We start from the raw sequence: 13,492 nt of genomic DNA on the forward strand, positions 1-13,492 counted from the left end.
TCGTATCTGTCGCTCGGAGCTTATTATAGCTATTTCCGTGTGGCTTTTTCTCTTTTGTGCCTACGTCACCGGTTTAAGGTATTTATTTATTTATTTAATTTCAAGAAGAAAGAAGAGGTTCTGTGGAGAGCAGTGCCTGTGTGTGCCAACCCCCAGGAGGGTAGAGGAGGGCTAATGTGGGAGCGGAGGGGTAGGGGTCGCCGCCAGGAGGCTGTGTGGAAGCACAGGAGGACGAGAAGGAAGGCGCTGGAGCACTCCCCTCCGATCTTAATTCCACCTAAGAAATTTAGGAGAATGCGAAAAAGCAGCAGCCCAGCATTCTTGAGGGGGCGTGGCTTCCCTCCCGGGGCTGTCCAATCGCATTCCTTCAGAGGGAGCTCTCCCAAGAAGATTGATGGGGGTTGCTAGGAAACAGGAGCGTCTCCCTCCCGCCTGACCCAGAGACTGTTCGGCCCCGGCCCTCTCCAGGGGCTCGCAGCGTGCGCTCAGGCGGTGCGGGGGGCAGAGCGGCACACCCGGCTCTCCGCCGCGCTCGCCGCCTCTCAGCTCCCGCTCTCCCTTTCTCCTCCGGCGTGCGGCCAGCCCGTGGCACGGGGATCGCTGGAGAGTTCTTTCAGGGCCATTAGTCCCTGCCCTCCCGCAGGCAGGAGAGAGCTCGAGCAGAGCTTCAAAGTTGGAGCCGCGGATCCTCCTGCCGCCCCGCGCCCCTCCGCCCCACCCCTCGGAAATTCTCCCACCTTCGCCGTCCTGCCTAAGGATTTCCAGCAGAGCGAGGCGAGGCGGCTCGCAAAACCGCCCCGGCGCGCGTATAGTAACCTCTGGTCTAGGTGCCCGGGCTCACTGAAGACTCTGCAGATACACCCCTGTTACGGGAGGGGGAGGGGGAGGAGAGGGAAAAGGCGAACGGGAGAGGCAGGAAAGGAGAAAGAGAGTGCGAGGGAGAGAATGCCAGGAGGTCCGTGCCTCCGCCGAGGGTCCCCATTAGACGCTGCGGTTTGAGCCTGGCCAAGGTGAAGGAAAGTTGCTTTCCGCGCCTGGGAAGTGGGTTTGCCGGTCAAGCCGAGGGGCGCTCGGCTGGGAAACGCTCTCCTACCCTCCGCCGAAGCCCGCCGGGTCTCCCGCTCTCCCAGCCCCCGCCGGGCCTCCCTTTGCCCACTCCCCCGACCCGGAGGCCTGGATGCTCTGCCGCCGGGCAGTGGTCCAGCGCGCGGCCGGGAGGGGGCGGGGGCAGGGGGCACGGTGACGGGAAGCGGCGCGCACAACTTGGCCATTTCGGGGGCAAAATAAGTTCTTCCTCGGATCTGAAAGGACAAAGCCGGCAAGCTACCTCTTTTGTGTCGCATGAGGAAGCACCAAGCATGAGCCGGAGCCCGGGTGCAGGCTCAGCCGCCGCCGCTGCCACCGCGGCCAGCTCCAGTCCCTGCCAGGAGTTGTCGGTGCGAGGTAAGGGGCCCCGACGAGGACGCGTCCCTCTGGAGGGCGCCCGGCTCGGGTGCCGCGTGGGGCAGGCTGCGCCCTGGGAAAGTTGAGGCAGAGCCCAGACCGGTCCCTACAGCGCTGCCGGGGGTGGGGCGGGAGGGGGACAGGGGCGAGGTGGGTGTGCGTGAGTGAGAGTTGGTGTGTGTGCGCGCACGTCTGTGTCTCCGGGAGGGAGGCAGATTTCAGGGCGCAGTCCTGCCTTCGGGGTGCGGGTGCGGGGTGCAGAGGCGGAGGGGCTGACTAGCGCTCCCAGACCCCGAGAGACCAGTGTCGCCAGCCAACCACCTCTAGCCTTGCTCCGGGCCCGGGATTCGCTGCCATTCGGGGGCCCCTTAGGCTTTGTGCGCAGGAAACCTTGCGGTGACCGGCTGCCGCCCGGGCGGCTCCGTGGGTGTGGAGGTTGCGCGAGGAGGCGGGCAGCGGGCAGCGGGCGGCGGGCAGCGGGCAGCGGGACCGGCCGGCGTCGCAGCCAGGACGCGCTCTGCAGCCGGGAGCGGCCGGGGGGCGGGGGGGGGGGGGGTGCTCGCTCTCCCACCAGCAGGCTTGGAAAGCAGCCCTAACTCCATGCCCTGTGCTCTGTGGGGCTGGAGCGAAACATCGAAAAGCCAGACCCGGAGCTTATCTCTTCATCGATCTTGTTCCATTTTCCTATCTGACAAGGGAGGTAACTCAGAGAGGGCGGGAGATTCGCGATCCAGAAATAGACTAGGTGACACATCCAATAAGCTTGTTTCTTAAGGATTTCATTTACGATTCCTTCTAGTTCCTTCCCTGCGCTGAAACAAACGCGGAGGACTCCCTAAGATACAATACTTTTAGACAGGTATCTTAAGGGGACATGCCTCTGCCTTTTAAGTGTTTCGAAGCATTGTAAATTCCGATTAGAAAATAATAAAACTGTACACTTTAAATGATCGGTGGTCAAGTGGTCGGCTAATTTGCTGATAAAATATTTCAACTGTTACGCGAATAAGATGTGTTTAAGGTAAACAATAGTGATAATGACCTAATGGGTCTATGCAGAGTTGGGGTAAAAGAGAGTTGAGGGTGGTGAGTTAAGGATCCCGGCATTCCAATCATAGTGCATTCCTTTGATTTTTCTCTGCTTAATTTTATTTGTGCTTCCTACTCTTAGCACTGTTTAGTAGAGCTATATTGTGTTTCTCTAGGGAAAAAATTAAGCATCGATCTGGAAAGAAACATTATTCATTTACCTAAATCTAAGTCAGCCTCGGTTTATCTGATCACATATTTTAAGGCTGCTACTGGAACTCTAATTGTTTTTGTAAATATGTTTAATATAGGCATAAAACACCTCAACTCCTACTACACTAAACTCCCGTGGACTATATACAGTTCCTACCCAAAGATGGTTTAGGACATTCTATTAGTTGATTCTGTAGTGTTATGCATTTTTGAGCTCAAAACAGCTCAACAGAATTTGAGTAGATTCTGGAAGCTATTGCACACTGAATCTTAATAAAGTGGTATTTTTCCCTATCCCAGTGACATTGTCTTGGATTTATAAATACCTTTCATACCTGTAGGTTTTAGCTGTCCATCCTTTCAGGTTCTGATCACCCAGCAGGAGTACACGGATATTTTGCATGATAGGCATGCCCTAAGGCTATCTTGATTTATAGTCAGAGTAACACAGGTGCTAAGGATGGAAACTGAGGAAAAGGAGTCTTGAAACTTATGTTTTCACAAATAAAACAATGAAAATTCAAGAATGCCTTTATTCATTGGGCTAAAAAGACGGATACATGATAAGAATATCTCCTAGTACTGTTGAGTGCCCACCGGCTCCCACAAAATACCTAGGTTTAAAGCCTCCTGTTCTGTGAGCCAGATCATTGACAGTGAAATGTGAAACCTAACTCATAAAAAATTATGCCAACACAAAGAATAGGTTAAATTTGAGGACTTAGGGGAAAGAGGCATCTTTCTATTTAAATTGAATGGTATTTTTCACACTTTAGGAATACATGATCAATAAGTTGAGAAAATGTATGGAACGCTACATAAACAGAAAATTTTATAAATAATGAAAATATATTCCATGATCTACTCATTTGTATTTGATGGGTCTTTCTAAGAAGTTGTGGTGTACACAGGGAAAGAAATGAGTATAAATCAGATGATTTACCCCACAATTACTAAACATATCAAACTGATAAGCCCATCTCCGATTTTGTTACTGCAATTTAATTTGGTAATTTGAATAAATGCAAAGATAGCATAAAGTGAGGATCTTTATTTTTAATTACATTTAAACTAGTATTTTTGAGTGAAAACATTAAGATAATTGTCAGAAGGTCACCTCACCTGTCTCACTTCACTACTTCATGATAGGTAATCAACCAGAATCACACAAGATTGAGGATGGTCCTATTTTGAAAGACTCCCAATAATAACATTTTTACAATTTACCTAGGTAACTTTTCCTCTTTCTTATTTCTTTTTTTTTTTTTTTTTTTTAATTTTTTTATTTATTTATGATAGTCACAGAGAGAGAGAGAGAGAGAGAGAGAGAGAGGCAGAGACACAGGCAGAGGGAGAAGCAGGCTCCATGCATCGGGAGCCTGATGTGGGATTCGATCCCGGGTCTACCAGGATCGTGCCCTGGGCCAAAGGCAGGCGCCAAACCGCTGAGCCACCCAGGGATCCCCTCTTTCTTATTTCATGTCAAACTTTTTTTTTTTCGAATCAAAACATTTTGTCTTTCTTGTCTAGTCCTCTTATTGATGTCAGTCACAAAATGGTACATGATTTTTTTTTTTTCCCAGGGTCCTAGCTACCTCCTGCCAAAATATAGCCCATTGGCTCGGGATGAAATGTTTCAATTTGTTCTTCTGCACTCAACATCATCCCAAGATAGCATTAAATAAAAGAAGTGAAAATTAGTACCTAATTTCCATTGAAAACCAGAAGGACAGGATGTGTTTATGCATGGTGAAATATGGCCAGAGTTCCAGGGTGAGAATTGTCTCCTCCAAGGATTACTCCCAAAAAAAGGAATAGTAAAGTACTTGTAGTTATCTGGCTTTGCTATTTTACGCAGAGTTTATTGTACATTTTCATCTCTTCTGAGATTCTGCTAAATGCATCCAATTCTGTATTGGATGAATTTGTTGAAACTGTTCCCAAGAAGTAGCATAAAATTATAGAAGATTATCTACCAAGACTGAACACATAAAATGAGTACAATCATAGTAATCACAGAAACAGTAGAAACTATTAGGTCATTCCCCTCCTTCCACTTCTAATGTAGGCTTGGTCCCCACAGCATACTGTATTTTGGAGTATTTCAGTCCAGTCTGGTTTTAAATGGCTCAAGTAATGACTTCTTCTAGTTCCTTTGAAAGACTATTTCACAGTCTAATAGTTCTCCCTGTTATGAACTTCTGTTGTGATATTCAGCCTAATTTTCCCGTGGTTCTATTTTATCTTGTTACTTACTCCCTATTATAACCCCACTGGATCAGTCCATTCTCTTGCCTGATTTAGACTCTTCATCTAACATTCATACAGTACTTGTAGAATACAAAAGCTTTCTGCAGTTACAGGAGAGAATTCAAAGGAGACAGTTCTATATCTGGACATCTTTTCTAAATATCTAAGACACATCTTTCAGGTCATTGGTATGTATATGTATGATTATATGTTCCTAATTATTTTACTAATGGAAGTGTGAGGAAATTTTTCATCTCTGACATTAATGACCTGTGTGAATATTGAGATGGTCCTTTCTAAGTAATGTTCCATGCGAATGCACATTATGAGGCATTTTCATTGCAAATTCAATGTCAACAGAACCCTGTCAACGCCCACACTACAAGGGAATTCTGTGACATTCTGGTCTGATGCTCTACGAAGCCCCAGAAGCTGTTGTCATGTAAATTCTACTATTGAAATCAAAGTGATTTCCATAATTAATAGAATGTGCTAGGAATCTAATAGTGGATATAGTTTAGATGCGTACGTGAACATGATATACATAGTAATTCTGTTAGAATACAGTAGTCCCTTCATACAAAACACAATCTGAAAAGCCAGTATAATTAAGCTCAAATTCATCACTGTGCTGTATCATGAAAAGTAAACTCAAATCATGCATATATCTATGTGGAATATATTTAGATGTATATGGAGGTACCATATGTGAAGGTTACTTTAAAAATAGAAAAGCCTGAAATAACTACAGGAGAGAAAGAGATTTTTATTTTGTTCACTTAAAATCTAGTTCCAAGACATCCATGTGTAGGCTTCTTTTAAGATTCTGAAGCCAATATCTTGGTAGACTCACCATCCCACTCAATTGTTTCTCCAAGTCACGGGCACTGAAATGCAAGTTCTGCTAGACAGTAGAGGAGTAAATGATATAATCAGGAAATAAGTTCGTAGGTTACACTTGGCAACTTCAGATGCCAAAATATAGGTCTAGGAGTAAGGTGAATCAGCAGCCAAACACAGAAATTTAGTGCTGTCTTCTTCACTGCATGGTGAGCACTAGATTGTACACGGAAACATTCATGTGGCTTAAGTTAAGGAAATAGTGAGGAGAAGTGGCATTCTGAAACAGACTATATCTTTCAGGGAGTAAAATCAGAGTTCATGGGATAAATAATTTTTAAACTGGTATTCTCCTTCCTGAAGCCCCAAAGTGTTTATATCATGCCATTCATCACATAGAAAGTACCCCCAAAATGATTTTCCTTTGAAACAAAGGGGAAATCAATTCTCTTGGTATAGGAAAAGTAGGCTATTAATATATTTGTGACTTCTCCCTGGGACAGAGGCCTTCTAAGAAGTCTGTGTCTACAAAGAATATATTTCCTCACTAAATGAGTAATCTTTTGTGGAATGGGAAATTGTACACTGTACAGAGAAATCAATTTGGAAAACATTCATGTATTATCTATACAAGCATAGACTGAAACATCATGTTTGAAAATAAAACCGTATATACACGGTGCCACCATAGAAAGCCCGAGGTAGCTCTCATTTTTAATTCCTTGTCAGAATTTACTTCACTATCATTGTCTGTGTACCACTGCACACACCCACACCCACCCACACACATTTGAGTAAATTCAGTTGGAAGAGTATACGTATGCACCAAAGAGACAAAAATTTTAAAACCATGATACTAAACACAAGTTTGAAAAAAATTACAGCTTATATATGTAGCATGGAATTATTAAGACTACAACAATTTGAGGAGACTCCCCCCAAAACTAGAGTACCACCAGAAAGAAAAGGTAGTTGACAGGGTAGCAATAGGCCAATAAATATTTATTAAGTACCTATTATAACCACAAGAAGATTCTGGACATGCAATAGGGACACAGAAAATGTTAAAACACCCACAAAATTTCACGATTGTGCAGAGCTGAAAGTATTCCAAAAATTAAACTTGAAACTCTAGAATAGTGAAAAGGCTACCAGAATTATCAACTGGATGAAAAAAAACTGGTTCTTTAACTGACAGATATGTTTAGATTTAAAATTTCTAATACAGAGGCACCTGGGTGGCTCAGCGGTTGAGCGTCTGTCTGCCTTTGGTTCAGCTAGTGATCCCAGAGTCCTGGGATCCAGTACCGCATGAGGCTTCCCCCAGGGAGCCTGCTTCTCCCTCTGCCTATGTCTCTGCCTCTCTTTCTCTGTCTCTCATGAATAAATAAATAAAATCTTTAATAAATCAATCAATAAATAAAATTTCTAATATAGATGTATTTGAGACACTGCTAGATGTTGTGAGATGACAAAATAATGGTATGTCATAACAACAGATGATAACTATTGACCAGCTGCCAAGTGCCAAGAATTCTGCTAAATCATTTCGTGGATTATTTGATTTAACATTCACAAGAACCCTATAAGGACATACTATAATCTCCATTTTACTCAGCAAAGGAAAGCCCACACAGATAAAGTAATTTCCCCCAGTTCAAGTAGTTAACAAGACTGAACTGGAATTCAGAGCGTATGTTCTTACTCCAAGTCCTATTTGTTTACTACTAAGCTATGTTGCCTCCCAATTTTATGCCGGGATTCATTTCATTCAAGTTATTTTTGAGCTTCAAGTAGAGGGACGTATTTTAGCAAAGAGGGAGACCAGCCAGTGAAATAGAACCCACAATGGAGTTCCCCACGCTCAGCCTTTATACATCCCCAGACAGACCCTGTATCTTCTGAAGGGCAACAAAATGCAAATGGGAGAAATAAACTGCAAAATTATATACAGTTAACTCAAACTAAAGGAAAAAATCAAGAATCAGAAAAGTCTCTGAAGACAAGAGGTTTACTAACAAGCTGAAGAATAAACAGCAGGTGGGAAAATGTGAGCAAATTCTATTTCCTGGAGCCTGATTTCGATGAACACCACAATCAGCAAAACTAAGTACAGTGGTAAAGAGTCTCACAAGGAGCCGGCCTGGAGGTGAATAGCATTTCTGCTTTTTAAGGCTAAAATGCTAAGGTTTCTCTCCTCTTTACAACCTAACTCCTTCCCGCCAGGAAAATGAACTGATAAAAATATTTGTATCAAAAATTCAAAATTTCTTTACCCAGCTGAAATAGTCATTCATTCTTTATGTAAGAAATTCTTAGCATTTTATGCATTTGGGCATTTATTCACAACATAGACAACAACTTGAAAAAGGAAAAGTTTAGGGGCTTCAATTTTTAAACACACTAAGAACAAGAGGAGCCAATTGACCTGCTGATGATTCCAAAGACTTGGTCAATCAGTAAGAATGCTCTGGGAAAATCCACATATGATTCTCTGACATGACTGTTTTCCCATAGGCAGGAAACCTGCTGTCTTGATTGCATGAATTTATACTTCATTCCAGACAATCTAAGAGCTGAAATATGAGTCTTTACATGAAAGTGTTTCTCTGATTTGTAATTTGTGCTAGAGTATTTCATGGGCATAAAAAAATGAATAAATATCACAGACCTGTCCCTCCATCTGGTGGAGACTGTTTTCTTTGATTGTTAATAATAAATAGTAGATAGATTACTAATAATATTTTATATTTTGCTTAACAATTTCAATGTGCCATGTGTTGGTGAATATAAAATAACGGAAACTGCTTTCACAAAATATACTGAAATGCATGCCAATTTGGGAGATGGCACTACAAGGTCGAAAACAGTTGGAATTTGTATCTGCCTCAAGAAGATAAAGAAATCTGGAGAATATAATTAACTGTTTCTATCTTGAAGCATCTTATAAAGAAGCAAAGACCTCCACATTCTGATGCATTAATCCTAGTGATTACTATCAAGTCCAGATATATTGGTGATTAGACCATACCTCATTTCGGAATTAATAAGGAGCCAAGACATAGAACGTAGATTCCTGATATATCTCCTCCATAGACTTTGCTTAAAACCTGCTTTTAGGAAAAATGTTTTGAAGAAGGCTTTTACCCTACCTCCCTCCAAGAAAAGTTTCTTCCAGTACCTGCCTTGGTTCATTAAATTCTCTGAATTTTAAACTAAGTTGTTTCATCCCAAAAGCATAAAAGACCATATGTTTCTGAGTCCATGTAATCCATGTAGTTCACCAACCTTCCAATACATTGGATTTATAGGTTCTTTTTTTTTTTTTTTTTTTTTTTTTTTTTTCAGAAAAGCCAACTTCTTCTATGGTGGAAAGTTACAGAATGGACAACTATAATTTGTCCTACTTGACAATTTTGCCTAAGAGATGTCCTTCTTTGGCTATGATTTCTTGAACAAACATGATGTAGAAATTTTAGAAGAGACCTTCACTGTGATTATTGAACAAAGCAAGCCCTGGTAGGAAAAGACTGTGATATTATAGAGTGCTCATCTTCCCCATTTTATCCTACTAAAATCCTAAAGCTGGAGGTGCCTGGGTGGCTAAGTAGGTTAAGCATCCAACTATTTATGTCAGTTCAGGTCTTGATCTCAGGGTATGAGTTCAAGTCCTCCATAGAGTTCATGACCAGCATGGAGCCTACTTGAAATAAATTAATTAAATAATTCATTAATTAGATTAAATTAAATCCTAAAATCCTATTTGTTGCTATGTGATATAGAGGGAATCCACTAACTTTAAGTATATTCTTCAGACAGAGAAAGTTGGAACAGATAAATAGGAGAGAATAAGAAAGTTTAAAGACAAAGTCAGAGGTGGGGCAGCCTTTCCTTCCCACCCTCCCATCTACTATACAAATAACAATCATCTTGACTCTGCTGAAAATTGTATTTATCAAATTATTGCCTGGAAGAGCCTCCCTCACAATCACTTTGAAGTGTACTTGAAATGAAGAATACTGGGGCAGACGTAGCCCAGGCTGATGTTGTTTAGTTTGGGATTCAGCAATACACGTATCAAATGCCTTTCCAGATTATTCTCATGCATACTCGAGTCTTAGAAGCACTACTGTCTTAGTCTGCTCAGGCTGCTGTAACAAAATACTGCCGACTGGGTGGCTAAAACAACAGACGTGTATTTCTCTTAATTCTGAAGACTGAGAAGCCCAAAATCAAGGTGTCAACAGATTTTGTTGCTGTTGAGAGCCCACTTCCTGAAGGACCACCTTTCACATGGTGAGGAAAGGGAGTTCTGGTCTCTCTTCCTCTTCTTACAAATATGCTCATCCCATTATGGGAGCCCCCATCCTTGTAAACTCATTGAAACCTAGTTATCCTCCAAAGGTCCCACCTCCAAGTACTAGTCACATTGGGATTTCAAAGATGAATTTTGGGATGAGAGGAAAGGAAGACACATTCAGTCCATAACAATTAGACATAGAATAATGGTCATACATGGAACACCCAATGAATCACTCTACAAAATTAGTCTCCACAGCAAGTCCACTCTCATTAGATTAACCAGTTGTTCAAAATAAATTCTGCAAGCCAGAATATTAATTAATTAAGCTGGATTAATGAAGTGCAGTCCCCATGATTGTGTAATAGATTCATTTTCTGGAAACCTCGTAGTGTTTTCATTGAAAGGAAATTTTCCTTTTATTACCTATAGCAAACTCCACTAAGATACACAAACTTGATACATATTTATTAAAATACCAGTATTTGAAGAGTATTATGAATGAAAATATTCTATTTCTAAAAACAGAAATGCTTCTTGATTTCGATAACTACACACTTAAAACTCAAATTGTCTGTACAACTATATCCCTTTGAGCTGGGGGATGTGGGAAAACATTATTTGTCACAGTTCCCCCCTTTGCCCTCCGGATCTGCCGAGAGGGAGAAAAAATAAAAACCTCATTTGGCAACTTCTTATACATTCTCCACTCAGCTTCTACTTCGTTCAAGTGAATGGTTGCTTAGCTGAAGCTGGCAATCCTCACAAATACTGCCAAAGATAGTTTCCGAAGCAGTGTTCAGAGCCACATGGGAAAAGACTGAAGAGGGAATGAGGGATGGGCAGCAGGGGGTTGGGCAGGCTTGGGCTGGGCCACCAGCTCACTTCCTAGGGGGCCTGAGCAACCTCTTTGTGTTCATTTACATTCCACACTTAATAACTGACTTCATGAAGTGAAAAGCAATAATAATACTAAAAAAATAGACCACATCTCCCCACTCTCCCCAACATTAAAAAACATTTGAATTGTTAAAGCTCAGGCTGTCTCAGGCACAAAAAAACATTAAATTGCTGGAAGTTACACTGTGTCCCTGGCAGATCCTGGCTTCCTTTACCCTCTGTGGTGGTTGCAGTGCTTATACGGATAATGGCCCTTCCACCAGCCTCTCCCACTGACACAGAGTTCTATCTAGTGAGAGCTAAAAGTCCGACACCAATCCAAACCAGTGCCTTCCTTCTTATTTCCAGATTCTAGGAGGTGCACCATCATTTCCCCAGAAAATAGTTCAAGATCTTGGAATTGCCAATGGCATTTTTTTTTTCTGTGTGGTCCTCTCTTGATCTTTCCTTCATAACTCATCCTGTGCATGTCTTCTTTTCTCTCCAACTACTGCCAAAACCTTAGCCCTATTCCCATCACTTGTCCCCCAATCTTCTGTGACAGTTCACTTACTCCAGTCGCTCCCTCCTTATTATTTATTTGCCAGATATTTAGCAAATGCCTATGATGTGTGTCCAATCATTGTTCTAGGGATATTGTAGCAGCGAAGAACAACCAAAAGAATTTAGAAGGACTTTTGTACTCATTCAGCTTTCAATGAATAGTGAGAGTCAGAAAATGAACAAGAGAACTAAGGTGCTCTAGAGAAAATACAATGATGTGACAAAACAGTAAAATATGATATCCTGATGTATAGAGAAGAAGGTGGGGATTTGGAAAAGGCAACATTGAGCTACCAGTTGCATTTTGATGAATAACCAAATTTCTCATCCCATTCCCTGGTTTAAAGGGCACTAAATATGAACTCATCATTTGAAAAGGAAGTTTAAACTTCCTAACTTGGCTGTCAAGCTTTTCTGTAAGTATATTCCCAATGAATCTTTCCAACCTTTCTTTCTCAGTAGGATCCTCTCTACCCAGATTTTCTGTTTGTACACAAAATAGACCTTTGAGCATCTCTGTGGTCACAACTTCATTTAGAATGTGCTTCCTGCCTCTTTTCTACAAACCTGTATTTTAAGGCCAATTTCAAAGCTCACCTTATTTAAGTCCATACTGATGATGCTTAATTTGTCCTACCAAAGCCATTTTTATCCACAATATTCGTGTGATCCTCATCAGCTATGGGCTTCAATAGTGAAATATTGTTTTGACCTGAGTAATAGGCAGGAAGAACAATAATTTATGGAAGAAAATCAGAAAGCCAACTGATTTTCATTTCTTATCGCCCCTTTAAAATACATTCAGTAAAATATACTATACTCTGACGTAATTAAATGATAAACCTTAGTTATAACCCCCATTACAAAAACTAGACCCATGTAATAATTAAAACTTGCAACTTTAAAGTCAAGACTCCTCTCTGTCCCCACAGGCACCTAAAAGTGGGGAGTTGAGAAAGAATGATCTAAATCTCCTAAGGTTGTCTTCTCTTCCACTGTTCCTTGTTTCTCTTATTAACTCAAGTTCTGACTCTTCCAAAGTTGGGGATGGAGGGAGGGCATAACCATAACTGGTATGTGAAACAAGAAGTTCTTATCTAACAGGTACCACATGCTCTGGGGCTCCCAGATTTTAGAGCTGATTCCCTCTTAAAGTGTATGTGTGTGTGTGTTTTGTGTTTTGAGACTTCTTTCTTCATTGCTGAGGATCTTACCTCAACTCCTTGACATAAATTTCCCTTTGTCTGAACATACGTCTTTAGCACCTTCTCTCTCAGCAGTACATACTAGAGAGACTCACCTTTGGGATCTCATTGCCCCTCTAGCCCTTTCTGTGGGATTGCGGGTCTCTCCTTCTCTCTGTCTTATGTCCCTTACCCCACTTTGGTTTACAAAAAAACACACATTCTTGCAGGAACAACACTCAGCATGTGGACCAGGGCAGCAACATTTTTGTACTTCTCCACTGCCAAAACATCTAAACGTCTCTTATCCTCTGTATTTCCCAGTATGGAGTCAAACCTAGCCCATTCTGTGCTGCTATATGGTTTGGTGCATTTCCTTATTCTCCCTCTCTCTTATGAACATCCGTTGACCATACTTTGACATAATGAATGTAGTGCATTTGCTCACTTAGAGGTCTGTGGTTTCTGACTTAAGTGTGAATTTAGCAAAATGCCTCAGTACCACTATACCAATAGATGCTTGTGGTATATAGAAGTATGGTAATAAAGCCTAAGTAAAAAATATTATAACTTTTTATGACCCAGAAAAAAATGTTTTTTATGGGGCTACCTGAATAAAGACTTACAGAAATCAATGCCTGTGAAATAATTCAAGATGTGGCTAAAACATCCATCAGTCTGCCTTCCTAGAATTAGCTCCAAAAGGAGAAAGACCTTATCTTTTCAACAGTCTATAATAATGAATGAAATGCATAGTAATTTTTTTTCACATCATGATTTTTAACATATA

General features: G+C 41.7%; 1 protein-coding gene across 2 annotated transcripts in view; it reads left to right on the plus strand.

The window, feature by feature from the left end:
* Positions 1–460: 460 nt before the first annotated feature.
* Positions 461–13,492, plus strand: part of GRM3 (glutamate metabotropic receptor 3) — a 209,358-nt gene continuing 196,326 nt past the window's right edge. Inside the window, exon 1 of one of the 2 annotated variants that reach the window (XM_038556665.1) lies at positions 461–1,443. The gene's annotated coding sequence lies outside the window, so the exon portion shown is untranslated. The remainder of the gene's footprint in view (positions 1,444–13,492) is intronic. The other variant, XM_038556667.1, reaches the window with a different exon arrangement.

Source organism: Canis lupus, chromosome 14 (genome assembly GCF_011100685.1).
Source record: "Canis lupus familiaris isolate Mischka breed German Shepherd chromosome 14, alternate assembly UU_Cfam_GSD_1.0, whole genome shotgun sequence".
Taxonomy (NCBI): domain Eukaryota; kingdom Metazoa; phylum Chordata; class Mammalia; order Carnivora; family Canidae; genus Canis; species Canis lupus.